Source organism: Balaenoptera acutorostrata, chromosome 10 (assembly GCF_949987535.1).
Source record: "Balaenoptera acutorostrata chromosome 10, mBalAcu1.1, whole genome shotgun sequence".
NCBI lineage: Eukaryota > Metazoa > Chordata > Mammalia > Artiodactyla > Balaenopteridae > Balaenoptera > Balaenoptera acutorostrata.
This window is the reverse complement of record NC_080073.1, coordinates 92,443,164-92,462,092: the sequence shown is the minus strand read 5'-3', so window position 1 is coordinate 92,462,092 and position 18,929 is coordinate 92,443,164. Positions and strand designations below refer to the sequence as shown.

Below are 18,929 nucleotides of genomic sequence, written 5' to 3'. Positions count from 1 at the left end.
TGTAAAGTATGGTAGGAGGACTTCAGAGCACCTGGTCAGCCATAGTGCTAGAAGCAAATAGCCAAAAAGATTTTACAAAGGCTTTCTCACCTAGAGGACTGGAGCAGACTGCTTCTTTCCACTACAGAGGTGTTCAATATCATTTTAACAAGGGCTATGTGGCTTCATAGGATTAAGCTGAAAGACTCCTTTTAAGCAACCGTTGACCTGTTGATAGAAATAAACTGGTTGAGTTTGGATATGCCATCAAACACGGGGGTCCTTAAGTTAGACATAGTTCTTCAGCCTTCCCAAATAACATATGATAAATTATTTAACTTTAAGTGCCAGAAATTCAGGGCCCTTAAGCAATGTTAGTTTTACCAAGACAAGATTTCTAGAAACTACTATCCTGGGAATCTGATGATGGGTGGGGATTACCTCTGGCAATAACTCTCTTGCCTCTCTGGGCCTCAGTTTCTAAGTCTATAAAATGTGGAGATGGTTTAAGATGACTGTTAAGACCTTTTCCAGCTCCCATATTTTTGAAAATATCTATGGATAATGTATTTTGGCAGAAGAAAATGATATATAAAATAGACTCCTCTTGGCCACCAAACTGCTGAAAAGACCAAGAAATAATGAGATTTATTTTCTCATTCCCAGTTACCAAGTTCACATTTCACATTGAATTACTCTCAGCCTTTGAAGACCCTTTCGCTACCAGTAAAAAGGCCTCAGATATGGTAGTAATTTTGAAATATGTACTTAGTTATTAGTAAGCACATTAGCAGGAAGGAGTTTAAACCTGTCAGAGAACAGGAATGAGACATTTTGAGATGAGACAGGGAGAAGAAAGGTGGCATTAAGAGAAGTGAGAGGACAGCAAGTCACGCTTTGCTAAATCACAGTCTCGTTCAGGGGCCAACTCTGGCTTCAGAAAGGGCTTTTTGCCAATTAAAATATTGGCTCTGTATGTATGTGTGTGTATTGTGTATGTATACGTGTGTGTGTGTGTGTGTGTGTGTGTTTCGTGTATGTATGTATGTATAAGTAGAAAGGATTAATAGACAATTTTGAGGTGGCGTTGTCAGAGGCATTCTTCACTAAAATAATGATTTTCTTTCATCCTTTCTAAGCAGAGTGTTTGCTGCAAAATGAAGATGATGAAGCAACTGGAATTTGTATCTGCCAAGAGAGGCTTTGTCTTTACTTGCTTGGGTACGTCATTCTGTAGCTGGCAGCCCCCGACCATCCTCCCAACTGTTGCCCCTGTACTGTGAGCCTTGCTTTGAGTGCATTCCTCCAGGTACCTCGCAGGCCTGCTGAAGGGGTCGGTGGTAAACTGGAAGATACCCACGCAGCACTCATGCGCGTGGTCCCCTTTGGCATGTCAGTCATATGCTGAATGCATTCACGATGACTGGTTCAATTAAATACACCTTCGTTTATCTAATACAACCCACAAATGCCCTTAATTTTGCCACTTCCCACATCAAAACCAGAAAGCTGAAGAAGGAAGATTGTAAGGAAGGTTTCATATTAAGGATTCTGGTGACAACCTGGTGATTTTTCAGTCAGTCAGGATTTTTTTTTTTTCCTTGGGAGGAAATAGAAAATAGGTGGGTAATTATTTAGTTGAGCTTAAAATGTTTCTTCTGCATGAGTTCCAGAGAAAATGAAGATGCTTTTGTTATTAGCAAGGTAATGAAAGGAGGGCCTGAGGTTTCAGGTAGGTGGGGGAATTTGAGAGGGGGTGGAGGCCAGAGGGAGTTTTTCAATTGTGGTGTTAAGGGAAGGGGAAAATGAAGGAAAGAGAAGGTGAATAAGTGGCTTTTAAAAACAAGACTTACAGCACTGTGTGGCAAGCAGGCTAAAATTTACTGAAGAAAATCAAGTTTAAAGTTGCCATTAGAAGTAGTGAATTTTAAATGTATCATAATTATGGCAAATTTGATTTGTTCTTCATGTGAAATATCACATAGCCTAACACCATAAAAATAGTCTTTGATCCAATGAAAGATATTCAAGGAGCAGAGGAAAAGAAATCCAGTATACCATTAGATTTACATATATCTCATTAGGTATTTCCTTGATGACCAAAAACTGGATTCAGGTTTCTCTTTCTAGGCAAACCCTGGATTCACTGGGGAAGATGCTAGGATTCAGGTATTTGAGGATAGAGAATTTAAAGTTACATATTTGTTGAAATAAATTATCTATCTCTAACATAAAAAGGAGACATTTGTCATATTATGATGACATATATTTCCCCTGAGTCTCTTTTTTAATATTAATTTTAGTGCACAGAATTATGAAATGTTAACACTGGAACAAAGCAGCCCATCTGGTCTCACAGGTTGATTGACTTGCTCTATTTCTGTGTTCCTGTCTGTACTTAAACTCTTTGAGTTCTCAGTTCATTTGTAAATTGATGAAGATTAGATTGGATGAAGTCTTAGGTTCTTCCTCAATCTACAATTCTGACTCTTATCTAACATATTTAACTGAGTTTAAGATATACTTTTTATTCACATTTTAATATCTCTAATATTGAAGTGTATCTTACAATAGAAATTTCCTAAACACTGTATCATAATCAGCAGGTTTTTCTTTTCTTTTTTGAAGGTATGTAAAATAATGGTGCATATAACAATTAACGTCATGTTAGATTTGATAGAATATGATGTATAATTGAGGTATAAACCCCGAACATTCCAAAGTCAGCTAATGTCATCATCCATCAGCCAGCCATTCCAAAATCCACTTAGTTCACATTATTGGGCATCTTTTAGAGGTGTATGGAATTTTGATTCCAGAAGAGAATTTAGCTGATGGGTGTTTCACAAAGAAAATCTTCCTTTCTTTTCTTTGGATATTTATTCTAGAATAATCCATTTCTCTTTATATGAAACTATCCTGTTCCTTGGTTTTGTTCAAAAGTCAAGCCCATTTAATTCCTGGACATGCTGGTATAGGAATATAAAACAGGTAATGAGACAGACAGTTCTTTTCTATGGCTAAATTACTTATTTTAACAGTTAATTAATTCAAAAATGATTTGTTGAATTTCCATGTATCATGCTATCTACTAATGATAAAAATAGTAAACAGGATTCAACCTCCAACCCTTCTCCCCTCCCCGGGGGTTATGCGGGGGTGGGGCTGAAAGTTCCAACCCTTTAATTCTGTGGTTGGTTCTCCTGACAACAAGTCCCTATCCTTAGGTTGTGTCCAAAAGCCCCCTCATTAACATAACAAAAGACACAGTCCCAACTCCCATCATTTAGGAAAGTCCAAGGTTTTTAGGAGCTATGTGCCAGGGATAATGGACAAAGACCAAATATTTATTTCTTATTATAAATCACAATATCACAATAGTAAAAGTGCATTAGTAATCAAAATAGTTGAAAACATGTATAACTAGTTATTGAGCAGGGGTACACAGAGGAAATAATTTTATTTTTCTCTAATTTCTGTCTTTTAACACGGCTAGTCATATCTCTAATTTATTCCTATTATTTTTTGAGGTGATTCTTAGTTTCCTAGTCATTTTAGATTATAAGAATATTTAGGTACATATTGCTCACTTTCAGAAAGTAAAAAATTCTCAGCAAGTTTAAATAAAAATTCCAGTCTCTTATCTAATTTGATTTGAGAGTCTTTCTTTTCACGGTTTAGGGCAGACACATGGCTCTGGCCTGCAGTAGGGAGCAAGCCATGAACTCAACTTTTGGATTTCTTCCTTCCTCTTTCAAGCCTTTATTTAGCTGCCGTTTTTTGTAGTTCTGTCTTGGCTAATAGGAAATGGCCAGTGTGTTCTCCATTATAGCAAACTTCTAAATACTGCTTTCTCATGTATAACTTTTTTTTGAGTTCTTCAGCCAGTATCTCCAAACACTGTTCACTGAGATTGTTCCAGATCATTGCTTCATGACATGGGTGATGTACTTTCCAGCTAACAAAGAGTGACATCCTTTCAGCCTTTGTCCTGAGGGATCCATCCTGTTTGGATCCCCACTTCCCCAGAAGCATTTTTTAAAGTTTGAGTCCATCAAGACAGCTCAAGATCACTTGGTCTAAAAAGAAATGCATTCCTTGTTTTCGTGCCAGACTATGGGTACTCTACTCCCCAAGCCACTCTCCCTTCCTTGTCTTGCCATAAAAGGCAACTGCAGCCAGCCATTTATCTTCTGATTTTTCCAGATGGGCAGCAGGTTCCAATACCTATTTTTATGGACACTGTCAAACTTCAGGAACACACATAAATTCCTCCTAAATGGCAAGTGCTCCCAAGGCCTCCTTCATCAAAATTTGATGCACTGAGTAAGGCTAAAAATCTGCATCTTGAAAGTATCCGATTTGAGGGTATGATCTGGTTTCTTTTGCAGACATTCAAAGTCTCAGGGAGCCCCTCTTACTTGGTTAGTGGGGAAAGCCTTCCTTCCCTTCTTCATATGCATTTTTCCTGGTAACAGCACTTGTTATTAGGTGGATAATTCTCCTTCCACAACTTATCTCCCTCTCCAGGCACTCCTATCTTTCGCTTATATAGAGTGGATGGGGTAAGTGCGAAGGAAAAAGAAGTTACCATCTGATCACTTCTTAGGAAACCTCTGAGGTTAACTTTTTGGCTGCTTTTCAGAACATAGAGAGACTTATTGAAAGAGGTATTCAGTGTGTTTAATGGCCATCATGGCAGACCACTGGAATGGATTCAGACCATGATGTTAAAACATCATTCTGGAAAGGCCTTGATGATCCAGGATCCACTATCTATTTGCTGGATCATTAGAAAATCAGGGAGGTTCCAGGGACGAGGCCAATGTAGTGGAGCGGTAGAGCTCAGGGAAGTGTCTATTTGCCAACTGCCCAGAAGTGTGTCTATATTTTAGCTACTAGGTGAATGTCAGCCCTTCCTATGAACTATTATCCTCGGGATTGAAGCTTGAGCTATAGTCTCCAGATAATAAGAAAAGTCTTATTCCACATCTCATTACATTTGAGTTATGATGGAGCCAACATCCAAAAAAAATTTTTGATAAATGTAACTGAGTTAAGGAATGAGCCTTGGAAAGCAGAACCCATAAAGAAGCAGAAGGCATAAAAGGAGAGGAAATCAAAACATTGTGATAACCAGAAAATAAGAGTTTTATCTTAAAAGCAGCCATTTGTAGTGGAGAAGATGAGGAGACTGAACGTGAAGGGCATCCTTGTGTCGATCGATGACCTTCATGAGAAAATTCCTAGGAGGACGGTGAAGATGAAAGCGAGCAAAAGGGCATGAGAGAGCAGAGGAGGGAGGACGAGGGGATAAAAGTGGCAGATAGAGACAATTCAAGTGTGGGGTTATAAGGATGGAAAGAAGCTGGATGGTAGTAAGAAGAACATACAGAGCAGGAAAGTTTGCTTGGAAATTTGCTGCTGTTGTTAATAACTTCAGCATGTTTGAAGGCAGAAGAGTAGGAGCTGGTAGACAGTAAATAGGTGTGATTGTGAAGAAAATGTGGAGCACAGCTCCTCTGAATCTGGAAGGACTTTATCAAGAGCTCACACAGATGGAGGGATTGGCTTTCTGAAAGAGGAAGTTTATCTGCCCTATAAGACTGGATGACGGGTGTGAAAAAAGAAAGAGTGTGAGCAAAAGGAGTAGTGTAAGCCAGTAAACTATCTTCTGAGTCAAGTAGAGGGCAAGAAGGTCACTGAGAGTGACAGAGTGAAAAGAAAGAGAGAGAAGGTCTAGAATATTCAGCAAGGGGTAGAGGAGAATTTGTAGAATGGAATTATCAGGCTGTGAAGTAGGTTCCAGCTTCAGCTGGACACTAGATTGTTGGTGGGGCTCATGGCTCTGAACAGACCTATATGTTCTGAGGTTCAGGAAAAGGAATGTAGAGAGATGGTGCATTTGATCCAGGGAAAGGAACTGCCGTGGCTGGGTGCTTAGGCATGGCTAGAGTGAGCAAGGAGAGCACAACAGAACTGAGTGTCTATAGCCCAGGCATGGGCGTGAATCCACAGAATGGGCAGGCAGAAGCATGAGGTTCCGAGTAAACGGTAGGCTCTGCTTAAGTAGGAAGCAGATCGTCCAACTGTTAAATGAGAAGAGGGCTTGACATACTGGTTATTCTTTTGAAAGGGAAATGGGTTCCACAGGTGTTGAGGACCTGGAACGCCTCACTGAAATGTAACTGGTATGGGAAGTTGGGAGGGAATAAAGACTTCACTGGTTTGGCTTTTGATCTGAAATAATTTCAACAGTGCTATATGCTAGGGAAATAAGGAGGAGCAGCCCTGGAATGGACAAGAGCAAAGCCACATGGACACATGCAAATATGTGTGTGTTCACTTGCTTTTGAAAGCAAACATTTTGTTTTCAGCAAACAGCTTGCATCTTGTGCTTCCTCGATTTTTTTTTTTTTTAAAGGAAATTATACACACAAAACAGCCTGTCACTGGTGGCTTCCCAGAGAAGGAAGAGAGGCCCTTGAGTGTTTTCCAGTAACCAGCTCCCTAAGCTGGTTCTCACACAAGAAAGAAACTCAGAGTAACAAAAAGTGCCTGTGAAAGGTTCTTTTAGACTAAAATTTGGTGGAGATTAAAAGAGGGCAAAAGTTCAAATGAGAAGGAGCCACTGCCAAGTAAGCAGGAATCTTAGCCAAGGGGAAGGAAAAGGAGACGCTGGTTTAAAATGCAAGTAACCATGGCGAGCCAAGAGTTCAATGCTAGAATCTAGTTAAGAAGTAATATCACACAGAGCCGTGATTGTTTATTCAAAGCAGGCCATGAGAGAACAGTTGTCTCCAATGGGTACTCTCACAGCTTGGATTCAAAATTATAAGTGCATTTTTAAAAGTGTCCAGCGCTTCTCTCTGACCCATTTGGTATTAAGCAAAAAGAAAAGAAAGCACAAAGTTTATTCTCAGTGTCTCTTGTGGGTTTAAGACAGCTTTACATATGGAAAAGCATTTTGGTGTCAGCTGTTGAACTGGTTTCCTGCTATTCTGCTTTCAGTTGCCATTGGAAACTCTGCCTGACCATGTGGTAACATCACCCATTTCCCAAGGTTCAGAAACCAATGCGCCTCTGAAGGGAAGCAGAACGTTTCTCTCTTTACACGTAAGTGTTGTGCTTTGCTCCTGTTTAAGTGTGAGAAGGGCTTGCAAACAGCTAAAGGACTGTGAGAATAAAGATGAGGTGTTGAAATACAAGATAAAGGTAAGCCTGATGTAATGAGACAAGAGGCTCTGCAATGACCAGAGACCCACCTTCACATTCATGCCCATCCTTCCCATCTAGATGGTCCATTTGCTGTCATTAACACTGTGTTGAGTTGAGCAGAGGCTTCCATCCTTTCTGTGTCAATGAGATGGCTATCAATACAGCAAGGGTTTTCAGAAAGGAGAAGGTACCTGAGCTTCTGAAATTTATGCAAAACTTCTATGTCATTCTGCATGTGCGTTTTTCTGGGGGAATCTGTCAATCATTTTCCTGAGATTATCAAAATGGTCCATGACCCAAAAAGTATTAAGAATCAATGAACTCAAGTATCACTAAATAAAGTATGTTGGCTGCACTCAGACATATGGAAAGAAAGTAATTAATAGTTTCAATTGTTACAATATAGTAATATGGACAGTGTACTGGGAAAGCTTTCTCCCTGGTTAATGGACACAAAATGACCAAGGAGAGGAAATTTTCAAGAGGAGATTGACCCACTGCAGGAAGCTGAGAGAACTGGTGTTCCAGTCCTATCCAGGCAGGAGGATCATCTCCCAGCTCTCAAAGAATGTGTCATATCTATATTTTGCTCTTTTGTTAAGTCTTGAGCCATTAGGGAATCTGAGAGCTGCAGGAGAACCTATATTGTCAGGAAAGGAAGAGCTGTGTTTCAGAGCTCAAATGGAAGGGCAGCCTAATCATGTGGTCTCATCAAGGGACGTAGTCCAGCAACATGTTCCAGCACTTAAAACATATAATCTGGACTCAGACTGCTTAGGTTTGAAGTCTGGTCCATTAAATATAGTAGATATGATCATTATGTGCTAGTTACATATGATCTCCGTGCCTGAATTTCCTCATCCTTAAAGTGGAGTTATAATAGTATAGTTGATCCTCATTGTCTTAGTCTACTCAGCTGTTATTACAAAATACCATAGACTGATTAACTTAAACAAAAGAGATTTAATTTACTTTTTTTTTTACAATTCTGGAACCTAGAAGTCCAAGATCAAGGTTCAGGCTGATTCAGTTTCTGGTGAGAGCTTTCCTCCCAGCTTGCAGACAGCTGCCCTCTCACCGTGTCCTCATGTGGTTTCTCAGTATTTATAAGCTGGAGTGGGGAGCTCGCCCATGTTTCTTCTAAGGGCACTAATCCTATCAGATCAGGGCCTCACCCTTATGACCTCATTTAACCTTATTTACTTTCTTGGATGCCCCACCTCCAAGTCCAGCCACACTGGGGGGTAGAGCTTCAACGTACAAATTTGGCGAGAACACAGGCATTCATCCTGTGCACTCATTATTCACAGATTCCATGTTTGTGAATTTACCTCCTCTCGCTACAACTTATTTATGACCCCAAGATCAATACTCATTGCATTTTTGTGGTCATTTGCAAACATGCAAAGAAAGGTGAAAATTTTGAGTTGCCCAGCATGCACACTCCCAGCTGAGGTTGCACAAGGTGATGCTCTGACTTGTTTCAGCTCTCATACCATAAACAATTGTCCTTTTTATGGTCTATTTAGTGCCACGTGTTTAACATATTTGTGCTTTTATTGGTGATTTCACTGTTTAAAATGACCCTAAGCATAGTATTAAATGCTATCTGGTGCTTCTAAGTGCAAGAGGGCTGTGATGTGCCTTATGGAGAAAATATATGCGTTAGATAAGCTTTGTTCAGGCATGAGTTGGTCTGCATGCTATTGGCCATGAGTTCAATGTAAATTAATCGATATCATATATTAAATAAAGTGTCTTTCAACAGAAACACACATAAAACAAGATTTTGTATTGACCAGTCAAAGAAAATATTTCAACCAGATGCTTTCAGGAACCTAACCCTTTATTTCTCCTAGAAGCATCAGATCAGTATTGTAGAACATAACGACCATGAATGATGAGAATTGGCTGTATGACTATGAGGGTTAAATAAGTTATATATAAAGTCCTTATGAGACTGCTTAGTTCAGGCTGCTATAACAAATAGACTGAGTGGCTTAAACAACAAACATTTCTCACATTTCTGGAGGCTGGGAAGTCCAAAATCTCAGTGCTGGCTGACTCTGTTCCTGCTGAGGACCCTCTTCTTGCTTTGCAGATGAATGCCTTCTTGCTGTATACTCACATGTTGGTGAGAGAGATCATCTCTCTCATGTTTCTTCTTATAAAGGTACTAATCCCCGTCACAAGGACTATACCCTCATGACTTAATTATCTCACAAATTTCCCACCTTGAAATACCAACACTTTGGGAACTGGGGTTCAACATATGAATTTCGGGGATGCAAACATTTAGTCCATAGCAACTGTCTAACATACTAAATAATCAGTATATGCCCTTTATTATTTTCTCAGAACTAGAATAGAAATATTACTCCACAGTTGGAACAATAATTAAGTGTTAATACTTGTTCAAAGTGTTATATCATCAGGATTGATAATATGGCAGAAAGAGAATTTATTAACTGCTGGATTGTCTACCCCACCATTTCACCAGAAATATCCAAAGATACCAAAATTTTAGCTGTAGATATGGCTTAGGTTATATTACTCATTCTTTCATTTACATCATCTGTCAGACATTTACTCTGCATATTTGTGTAGTGAGGTAAGTGCTGTAAGCGTACCAAAATGAATAAAACTTGTGTATAACTAAGTAAGTAAATAAAGATGTGGTATGAGCAGTGGCTTAATAGGAATGCAAAGAAAACATTAAGGGAATGCAGAGATGGGATCAATTCCCTGTTAGTTCTCTCAGCATTTTTCTGAGAATTTCCTGGTCTTAACCTAACTCCCAGGATGATATTTGTGATGCATTAGAAGGAGGGAATTTTCAGCTTCAGTAAGGCCCATGGGGTGGGGTTGGGGGAAGGAGGACCAAGTTGGCCATCACGGTCTGTTAGGACTCCATCTTCTGCACTGATTAGACTATCACACTGTCATCAACATACTTGGTGGATTAGAGCCCAGATTCTGGAGGAAGACAGCCTGGGTTCAAGTCCTATTTTTCCCACTAGCAGCTCTGTGACCTTGGGCAAGTTACTTAATCTCTCTGGGTTCCAGTTTCCTTAATATATAAAATGAGGATAATGATAGTGCATTCTAGCATTGCTATGAGGATTAAAAAAGTAAATATTTGACAAGTACCAGAACAGTGTCTGGCCTATAATATGCTTTATTTCTGTATTTAATAAATAACCAGATCATCATCTCTGAATGTCCCATACCAGACATATCCTAGTGGATAAATAAGATGATTAACAATCGGTTGTTGAATGAATGAGTGAAAAGTAAATGACCTTGGGGAAATGCCGGTAGGAAAGAAAATACAAGGAAATGATTTTAAAAAGAGCTAATTTGATAGTTAAGATATTTTCCATTGCTGCTTCCCTATACGAAAGCTTCTAATTTGCCAATTCCATTAAAATAAAGTCCAAATCTTATGGCACAGTATATAAATTTTTAAAAGATAGGGTTTGCAGTAGTAGTATGTAAACCGCCATATCTCGGTGGTTTAGGAAAACAAAAGTGTCTTTCACTAGCAAAGTCTGATGAAGGAGTTCTCATCCAACTATTGAGAAATGCAGGCTTCATGTGTCTTGTGATGCTACCATCTCATGGCACCACGATGAGGAAAGAGAAGAACGGAAAAGGAACATTAACTCTTAAGTGCCGTGGTCCAGATGCATGTCATCTCTGCTCACAGCCCACCCCTCAGAACTAGTTGTGTGTCCCAAGTGCCGCCAATGTGGAGAGGCTGGGAAACGTAGGGGCACATGGATATCCAGTGAGCAGTGTCTATGCCACAAATGGCGTACAAGGCCCTCAGTAGTCTGATCCCAACTATTCCCACCATGTCTTTCGAACGAAATGAGGTCTTGAGGTCTCATTACAGTATCGAATAATCACAGGATGTATACAATAGACTTTCATCACAAGGAAGTTTGGTCGTGGCCTGAAGAGAGTGTTCTCTAGACTCCTATTTGGTTTTGTGGGGAAGACAAATATAGAATGGGGCTCCTGCTCTCAAGCTGCTTACAATGTAGTTAAGGAAATATGAAAAGAGAGTTAAGAGGATAAGGCAGTGTAGGATCAATTGCAACTAAGTGCAAGAGATGCGGTAGCTTGGTTTTGTAGAAGGACCTTGAGGTTTGGAATCAGACAGTCCTAGGCTCCAAAGTTTACTAATTGTATTATCTTAAGAAAGTCACTTAACTTCTAAAGATATATATCCACATACATACTGTAAGTGTACACACACACACACGTCCTTAGTAACTCAATAAATAGTAGCTATTATTGTTGTTTGTTTTTCTTTTTGTGTAACAAAACATCTTTGATGAGAAATAGAATTTTTTCCCAGGGTATGCAATAACATAGGATATTATACTACTTACTCTTTTTTAAACACCTGTTGAACAGCAGCCCCCAAACAAAGGTAATCGAGTCTGAAAGAATTCTTCCACATCTGGTCAGGTTCTAAGCCTAAGCTTAGAAGACCTTTCCTGCTACATTTCTGGGGAATGTAAGCCTACAAAAGCTACACTCAGCAAGATTATAGCAGCAGTTGCCTGGGGTGCCCTGCAGTGGCAAGCAGCCCTAGAGTTTGTGCCTCACCCCTGCTGTCCGCTGGTACCCACACTGCCTGCAGGACCCTCGGGGAGCCATGCAGTGGACTGAGGACATGGGAGGGCATGTAAAATAGGAAAGTAGCCCGTGCACCTTCCATTGCAGCCAATGCCTCCTCACTTTCCAGCCTCCTAATCCTGGGTTATGGGGGACTTCTTTTTCCCAAATCAATTGGCTGAAGCTTTCTAAGTCACAGATTACTGAATTACTTCAAAACTTATGAAATGCAGGGGGGCGGTTATTATGTGCTTGGCCCTCTGGGTCATTCTGATTTCCAAAATCAATTCTGAATAGCAGATGTCCCATCTCTTTTCCAGAGCCCTGTCCATCATAGACCCTGGGAGCTTACAGAGGGTGTTGACAAATGTCCCATATATATCCTGATCCACGATGAAGGGGCTCTGGCTGAATGGAGCTCGCACTCCCTGGCATCACACTACTGATTGTCACAAACATCAGTGGATCCCTTTTTATTTTGCAAATAATCACTACTGTTATGAATAAGAATATCATCTTACCATCTCTCTCAAAGCACAGAAGCAAATAGAAAGGAAAAATCCCGTAATTTTAACTGCATAAAGCCGTCTGGGGCTCTGTTCATCGGAGAATTCAATTCTGCTGAATAATTCTCCATAGGCACAAATAATAAAAGAGGGGATTATTACCCATCTGTTTGCCCTCTCGGCTTTTGTCCAGCCCTTATTGTCTTCTCAGGCTGGATCCATCTGATTGCTTTAGTGACGCAGGAAGGCATCACCAAATATGAACGCATTCCCAGGCTCTGGGAGCCTCTCACCGCACTGAGGTGGAGTGACACGGAGTATTTTGCCTTCGAGCATTTCAGCAAACTGGGACTGCAATAAGATATTTAAGGTCAAGGCCATGACATCTGTGGCTGGGAAAGGGCCAGCAGAGATCATTTTTATCTTCTGTTGCACACATGCAGTCTATTCATCACCAGGCATCAAGATCTTGACAGAGCAGCCAGGGAAAGCACGGTGAGAAGGGCTCTCATCTCAGCTGTCAGGGTTGCTGTTTATATTATTTTGCCTTGTTTTTCCCTACAACCTAACATAAAGCTTTCTCAGGCTTGGGCAAGACTTTGCAGGGCCTTTTTTTTTTCTTTTCTTTCAAGAAGACAAATTTGAACAGGAGTTGGGCAAAGAAGGAGAAGGACTTTGAAGCATTAATTATTCTTGACCTCCAAATTGTATAATCCGAAGGCAATACTTTCAGGGAAATGGGCATGGTTGCCAAATTTTATAAACCTAATAAGAAAATAAAATAATTTTTTATATCAAACTACTTCCACTTAAACCCCATGTGAAAAACCTATCCATCACTCTCTTCTACCCTTTTAGTCTTTTCAATTTGTGCAGAATTATAGATGATGAAATAGATAGTTTCAATTAGAATAAAAACATTTTCGTTGGTGAAAATCACCTTTTACTTGTTTTGTGACTTTTAATGAATCCTGTTAGAGAGTGGAAATAGTAGCTGTACTTGAATGCTTTCAACTCACACTCTTAGACCCAACCATACAAATGATGGTAAGAGAACCACTATGGTCTCAGAGGGTCTTAGTTCAATTCTAGGCTTTGAAACTAAGCACCATGTCTTCTTTACATCTTAGGGCTTCATTTTCCTCACCTGTAAAATGATACAGCTGGGCAAGATTGTTTCCAAAGTCCCTTTTTGCTCTGAAAGTCTCTTTTTCTTGAGGGTATTTGCTTCAAGTGGCATTTGCACTAAGTATTAACAATTTCTCTGTATTGGTTTTGTGGCTAGTCTATTAAATAGAAACATGCTTATCTTTGTCTTCAGGAGTGTAATAGAGCCTAAAATGGAGAAGGTGACATGTCCTTCACCTTTTAAAGCCATATTATCCTGACCAACTTCTGGGCTGTGCTCCCAATCTACTTTTGATTATGTCTCTTCTTTCACTAAAGACATGGAAATAAGAAATTCAGAACGAAGATGCCTATTATGATTTCACACACCCTCACTTTCATGCACTTACTTCGTAATTTACCGTTAATCACTGTGACACTTCCGTGATCAGGATTTCAGAACATTTTTGAAAGATGCATTGTCTCCTACTGCTGTTGTACGGTGAGCTGCACTTTGCTGCTATCCACTTTCAAGGTTGCTGAAGCACACTCATAATGGGTTATCATGATCCCAGATAAAAGCAGCCCAGCAACACCAGCTTACACATCCAGGCTTTCCTTACAGGGATCTTATTTTACTTTTCATACTCAAAGAACTGGCTTCACCCTGCACTTTTTCAGGGTCCAAGAGAAAAATATAATGAACTATTAAGATCTAGTGTCAGAATTCAGCTCCTCTGAAGTCCTGGGTAGTAATACTACTTTTGCATTTACATTTCTAAGGACAAAGGGGAAGGAGTTGGTAATTGACATTTATTAAGTCCTATCTCTCATATATTCCAGATGCCATGTTAGGTGTGTTGAAAACCTTTTCTCATGTAATCCCTCCCAGCTACCTGGGAGGTAGGAAGTATTATGGCTGTACTACAGATGAGACCCTAAGGCTTGGAGATACTTTGGAAATTACTGAATATTAAGTAAGGATATATAGAAGCAAGACTGGAACCCAGGTCTGTTTCAAACCCATCAAATCTATATGGTGGGTTTGTGATTTTTCCATCCTTTTAAAAAATTTTTAAACTGTTTGCTTTGTATACATAATACATTTCATACATCAGTTCTTTCAGTATCTAATAGATTGTTTTCATTTTCTACCATGCAATCATCAGCAAATAAACAAAAAAAAACACATCTTTTGGAATTTGATGTTTCCCTGTCTGCCATTTGACAAGGAGGACCAAGATTCTGCAAATATTTTTATAGATCTGACATGGGGTCTTTGCAAGCCAACCATAATGGAGCCTAAAATTAATGAGTCTGAAAGTCCTTCCCTGCTACAAAAGCGTCTATTTGCCCTGCCTTTTCATCAAGCAAAGGGATGTAGTTCTTATATACAAGAGTTACTGGTGGCAAATAACCAGGAGAGTCTCGTGAACATGTCTAGTCAGTTTAAGAACTCAATTTTTAAAATCTTCATAAAGAAGGTGAGATTTCAGGGTTTTATTCTATCATGGATAGAGTTACATGTGTGTGTGTATATATGTATATAAATGGAAAATATAGATTGTGAAAAACACCAAGTTACTTAGAAACTATGGAAATTTCTTGCAAACTCTAGAGAGAGGAAAGTCAACACAAAGGCAGTCTGCAAGCTTCACGCAGGTTGAAAATACTGAAGGTCACATGTATGTCATTTTACCAGATGTGCACATCAGTGCAAACGTACGTCCTAAGCAATCCCTATGGCAGGGTGCCCTGGGGGAGAGAAACTTAGTCTGTATCTAAGGAAACATTCTTAGCTCGTGACATCAATTGCTGATATTTAATGTTCCTTTTACTTTTATTCAATTACAAGAGACTTTAGTCCTAAAAGAGAGAGTCCTGAAAAACACCCCCCTTCTAAAAATTAATAGTTTTAAAATTCTTAACAAGATCTCATATTTCTAGGAAACAAGGAATTCTTTGCAGGTTTTTCATGTTATGTTCTGGTGCTGGAGCACTTGTCAGGATCCTGTAGCTTCTTATTGTTGTTAGTCACACTTCAGATATAAGTGACCCTCTAAAACCTGAAGTTATTCAAAGGTTCAGTATCTGGAAACCATTCTTGTGAATTTAATATATTTAATTTTTCTTCCTAGCAGACTCTAGTTGTGTACCTGGGTTTTTTTTTAGAATGGAATTATTGGCATTCACATTCAAGTGACTACACAGAGGAAATGTTCACTTCTTGCTCTTTTTCTTGGAAAAGATGATAATGAATTGACCAAAAAAAAAAAAAAGATATAAAGGAAAAATGCCAGATCTGTTTAAATCCAAATTCCTTTTGATACGGGCATATGCTATTCTTTGTGCTGAAAACAAGAAATCTCAGTCTTTAAAATTTTGAAGGTAGTTTTATTAACAGACAAATTATCTCACAGCAGAGGTCCTAGCTCACATATAAGAATATAAAGCCTGCTCAAGAATTCAATACATTACATCTCATCCTTTGTTTCTTTGAACATGCAGTTCAGAGAGAAAGATGCTCTATCAGTAGTTCTAAGCCCTTGCTGCACATGAGAATCGCCTCGGGAGGGTTTGAAACCTACCATTGCCCAGGCCCTCCCTGCCCCCAAGGTTTTGGTTCAGTTTTACTGGGGTGAGGCCCAGGCTTTTTATTTCTAAAAGCTGCCCAGGTGAGTCTAATATGCAGCTAGGCTTGAGAACCAGCGCAGCTTCACACAACTCTCATCAGTGAGGCAGAAGACACACACAGGAGCCAGAAACATGTCTAATCATCTGGAGGAAGGGGATAAAAAGGGAAGAAAATGTTAGTTGGGTTTGAGCTAACCAACAATTATTAGAAATAATTATTATTTATTCTTCCTACTCCATGTCAGGGATGTGGCATATTGGGAAGATCCTGACCTTGACATTGAGCAAGTGACCAGGATTCCAATGTCAGGGTCATCCCCATATTTCAGATTCAAAGCCTCAAAGACAAACTTAGTAGATTGTTGCTTTAATGATGCTATTTCCCATATCAGTACATGGAACGGTGAGAGTGAGGTCAATTTCAAGCTGGTTAGAGCTGGGATTCGGAAGTAAAATATAAAAATAAAATTTTTTTAAATTCTTAACCCCCTCGTTCCCCTTTATGGCTTACCATCACCACCACTCCCCACTCCCCACCCCTGGCCCACAATTGCTGGGTGCCTCCACTTGTGGTTCATCTTCATCTTTTCTTTTTTCTTTTTTTCTTTTTCATCTGTAGCCATCCTTCCCTTATCCTCCTTTAACCTTCTCATCCTGGTTAGGAAAATGCTGCACTTCTTATCCCATCGGGGATCGGTAGTGCTGCTCTCCTTCCTGAGGCTTCTTTTAACCCCAGTTTTAGCTGCCTTAGACTAGTTCCTACTTTTTCTGCTATCCTTTCCTACTTCTAGTTCATAGGACTAGGTCTCCAGTGTTTCCTCCTATTCAAGGCCTCTGGCCCAGTTGTTAAATTTTCTCGTATAATTCTGAGCAAATAACCTGGGGAAACCCAGTATTCTTATCTAGGAGTTTGGGTACCTGGAGAATTAGGGACTCCAAAACAAAACATGTTTGTAAGACCAAATCCTGACCCTGTCTCATGCAAAATATTAGTAAAGTGGGAATAATATCTGTGTAAAAGCTGTCGTAGAGATTACGATGAAATAATACATTACAAGTAGCTGGCATACATTAACACTTTTCAGCTGTTGGCATCTGTCTCCTCTGTATTCTTTAAGGTCAGGGAACGGTGATATGGATCTCATCCAGATTATTATATTTAGTGTGTCAGGTTTGAAACATATGGGATATATTCCTATAATTCCAAAGAAAGAAGAATGTGAATTTTTTCTTGTTTAAATTATTCAGGTTTCTTTTTTACAAAAACTTTACCTGTATTAGTATAATTATTATTGAAAAAATACTGGGGTTCATGAATTTGGGAATAGACGTTTTTATAGGTGGACTGTAGGACTTCATTTATTTTAATGGAAGATAGATTACATTGAGGATGTTAATATTTGTTTCATGAAAGTTCCAGGTTACTTCCTACTTTTAAATAGACTTTATTTAATAGAGCAATTTTAGGTTCACAGCCCAATCAAGCAGAGAGTACAGAGAGTTTGCATTTACACGCTGTCCCTACACTGCATCACCTCCCCACCGTCAATATCCCACATCACAGTGGTACGTCACAGTCGATGAACCTACACTGACACATTATCATCACCCAAAGTTCATACTTTACATTAGGGGTCACTTGTCACATTCTGTGGGTTTTGACAAATGTATAATGACACGTATCCACCATTATAGTATCATTCAGAGTAGGTTCACTGCCCTAAAAATCCTCTGTGCTCCACATATTCACTCCTCCCTCCCCAAACTCCTAGCAACCATTGAACTTCTTGCTGTCTCTGTAGCTTTGCCTTTTCCAGAATGTCATATATTTGGAATCATACAGTTTGTAGCTTTCTCAGATTGGCTTCTTTTGTTACTAACATGCATTTAAGTTTCCTCCTTGTCTTTTCATGGCTTGATAGCTCATTTCTTTCTAATGCTGAATAATATTCCATTGTCTGGATGTACCACAGTTTATTAATTCACCTACTGAAGAACATCTGGGTTGCTTGCAAGTTCTGGCAATTGTGAATAAAACTGACATAAACACCCCTGTGCATATTTTTGGACATAAGTTTTCAACTCATTTGGGTAAACAGCAATGAGCGCGATTGCTGGATCATAAAACCTCTATTTTTGTTGTTTGAGAATTTATTGTCACTGTCATTTACAACATGGGAGATTAAATTCACTTTAGAATCATAACAGAAGTTTCAGTCAGATACACTCAACCCTCAAGTGGGATGCTGCACTCGACAGTTGGCTAATTAGAGCAATACAAATGTCACAATTTCAGAGACTTTTGCTGTATTGAATGGTATGCCTCATGCTATGGAGGGATCCCAGTGAAGAAATTCATTGTTCCAGTTCTCATGTATCATGGTTTTCAAAATGTTATGCCCCAACCCATATCCAGTACTATGCCCACTCCATCCCCACTTTAAATGTGAATGATCTGAGCATATCTGCTAAACTAATAGGGCAGGTCCAAAGAAAGGTATTTAGAGTGAGAGACGAGGATAAGAGATCTTGTTTTGGGGAAGAAGGATCCTAGGTCAATGAGCTTATTATAACAAATATTTCATTATAAGAGAGGAGAAGTGATTCTGAATACAGCTTGATTGCTATCTCCCAGATGTGTTTTGCAACCTAGCTCTCTGGATGCATATCAAGGGCAGTGGAGAGCAGAGACTGTATATTAAAGCTGAAATGATTTTGTTTTATTTTTTCTAAGATAATTGCAGAACAATGAAGCATAAACAGTCTTATTTCAGGAACTCTAGACCAGAGTGTAACCAAAGAGGAAAGAACATACTTCCCCGCTGAGCCACAGATAACCCCATAGACTTATCAAAA

The 18,929-nt window shown here is 39.3% G+C and overlaps 1 long non-coding RNA gene across 1 annotated transcript in view; it reads left to right on the top strand.

Annotated features, from left to right (window-relative positions):
- The first annotated feature begins 1,118 nt into the window (after window positions 1-1,118).
- LOC103009698 (uncharacterized) overlaps window positions 1,119-18,929 on the top strand; it is a 145,394-nt gene continuing 127,583 nt past the window's right edge. The window contains exons 1-2 of the long non-coding RNA XR_452460.1: window positions 1,119-1,200; window positions 6,991-7,095. This is a non-coding gene — a long non-coding RNA (uncharacterized LOC103009698). The remainder of the gene's footprint in view (window positions 1,201-6,990; window positions 7,096-18,929) is intronic.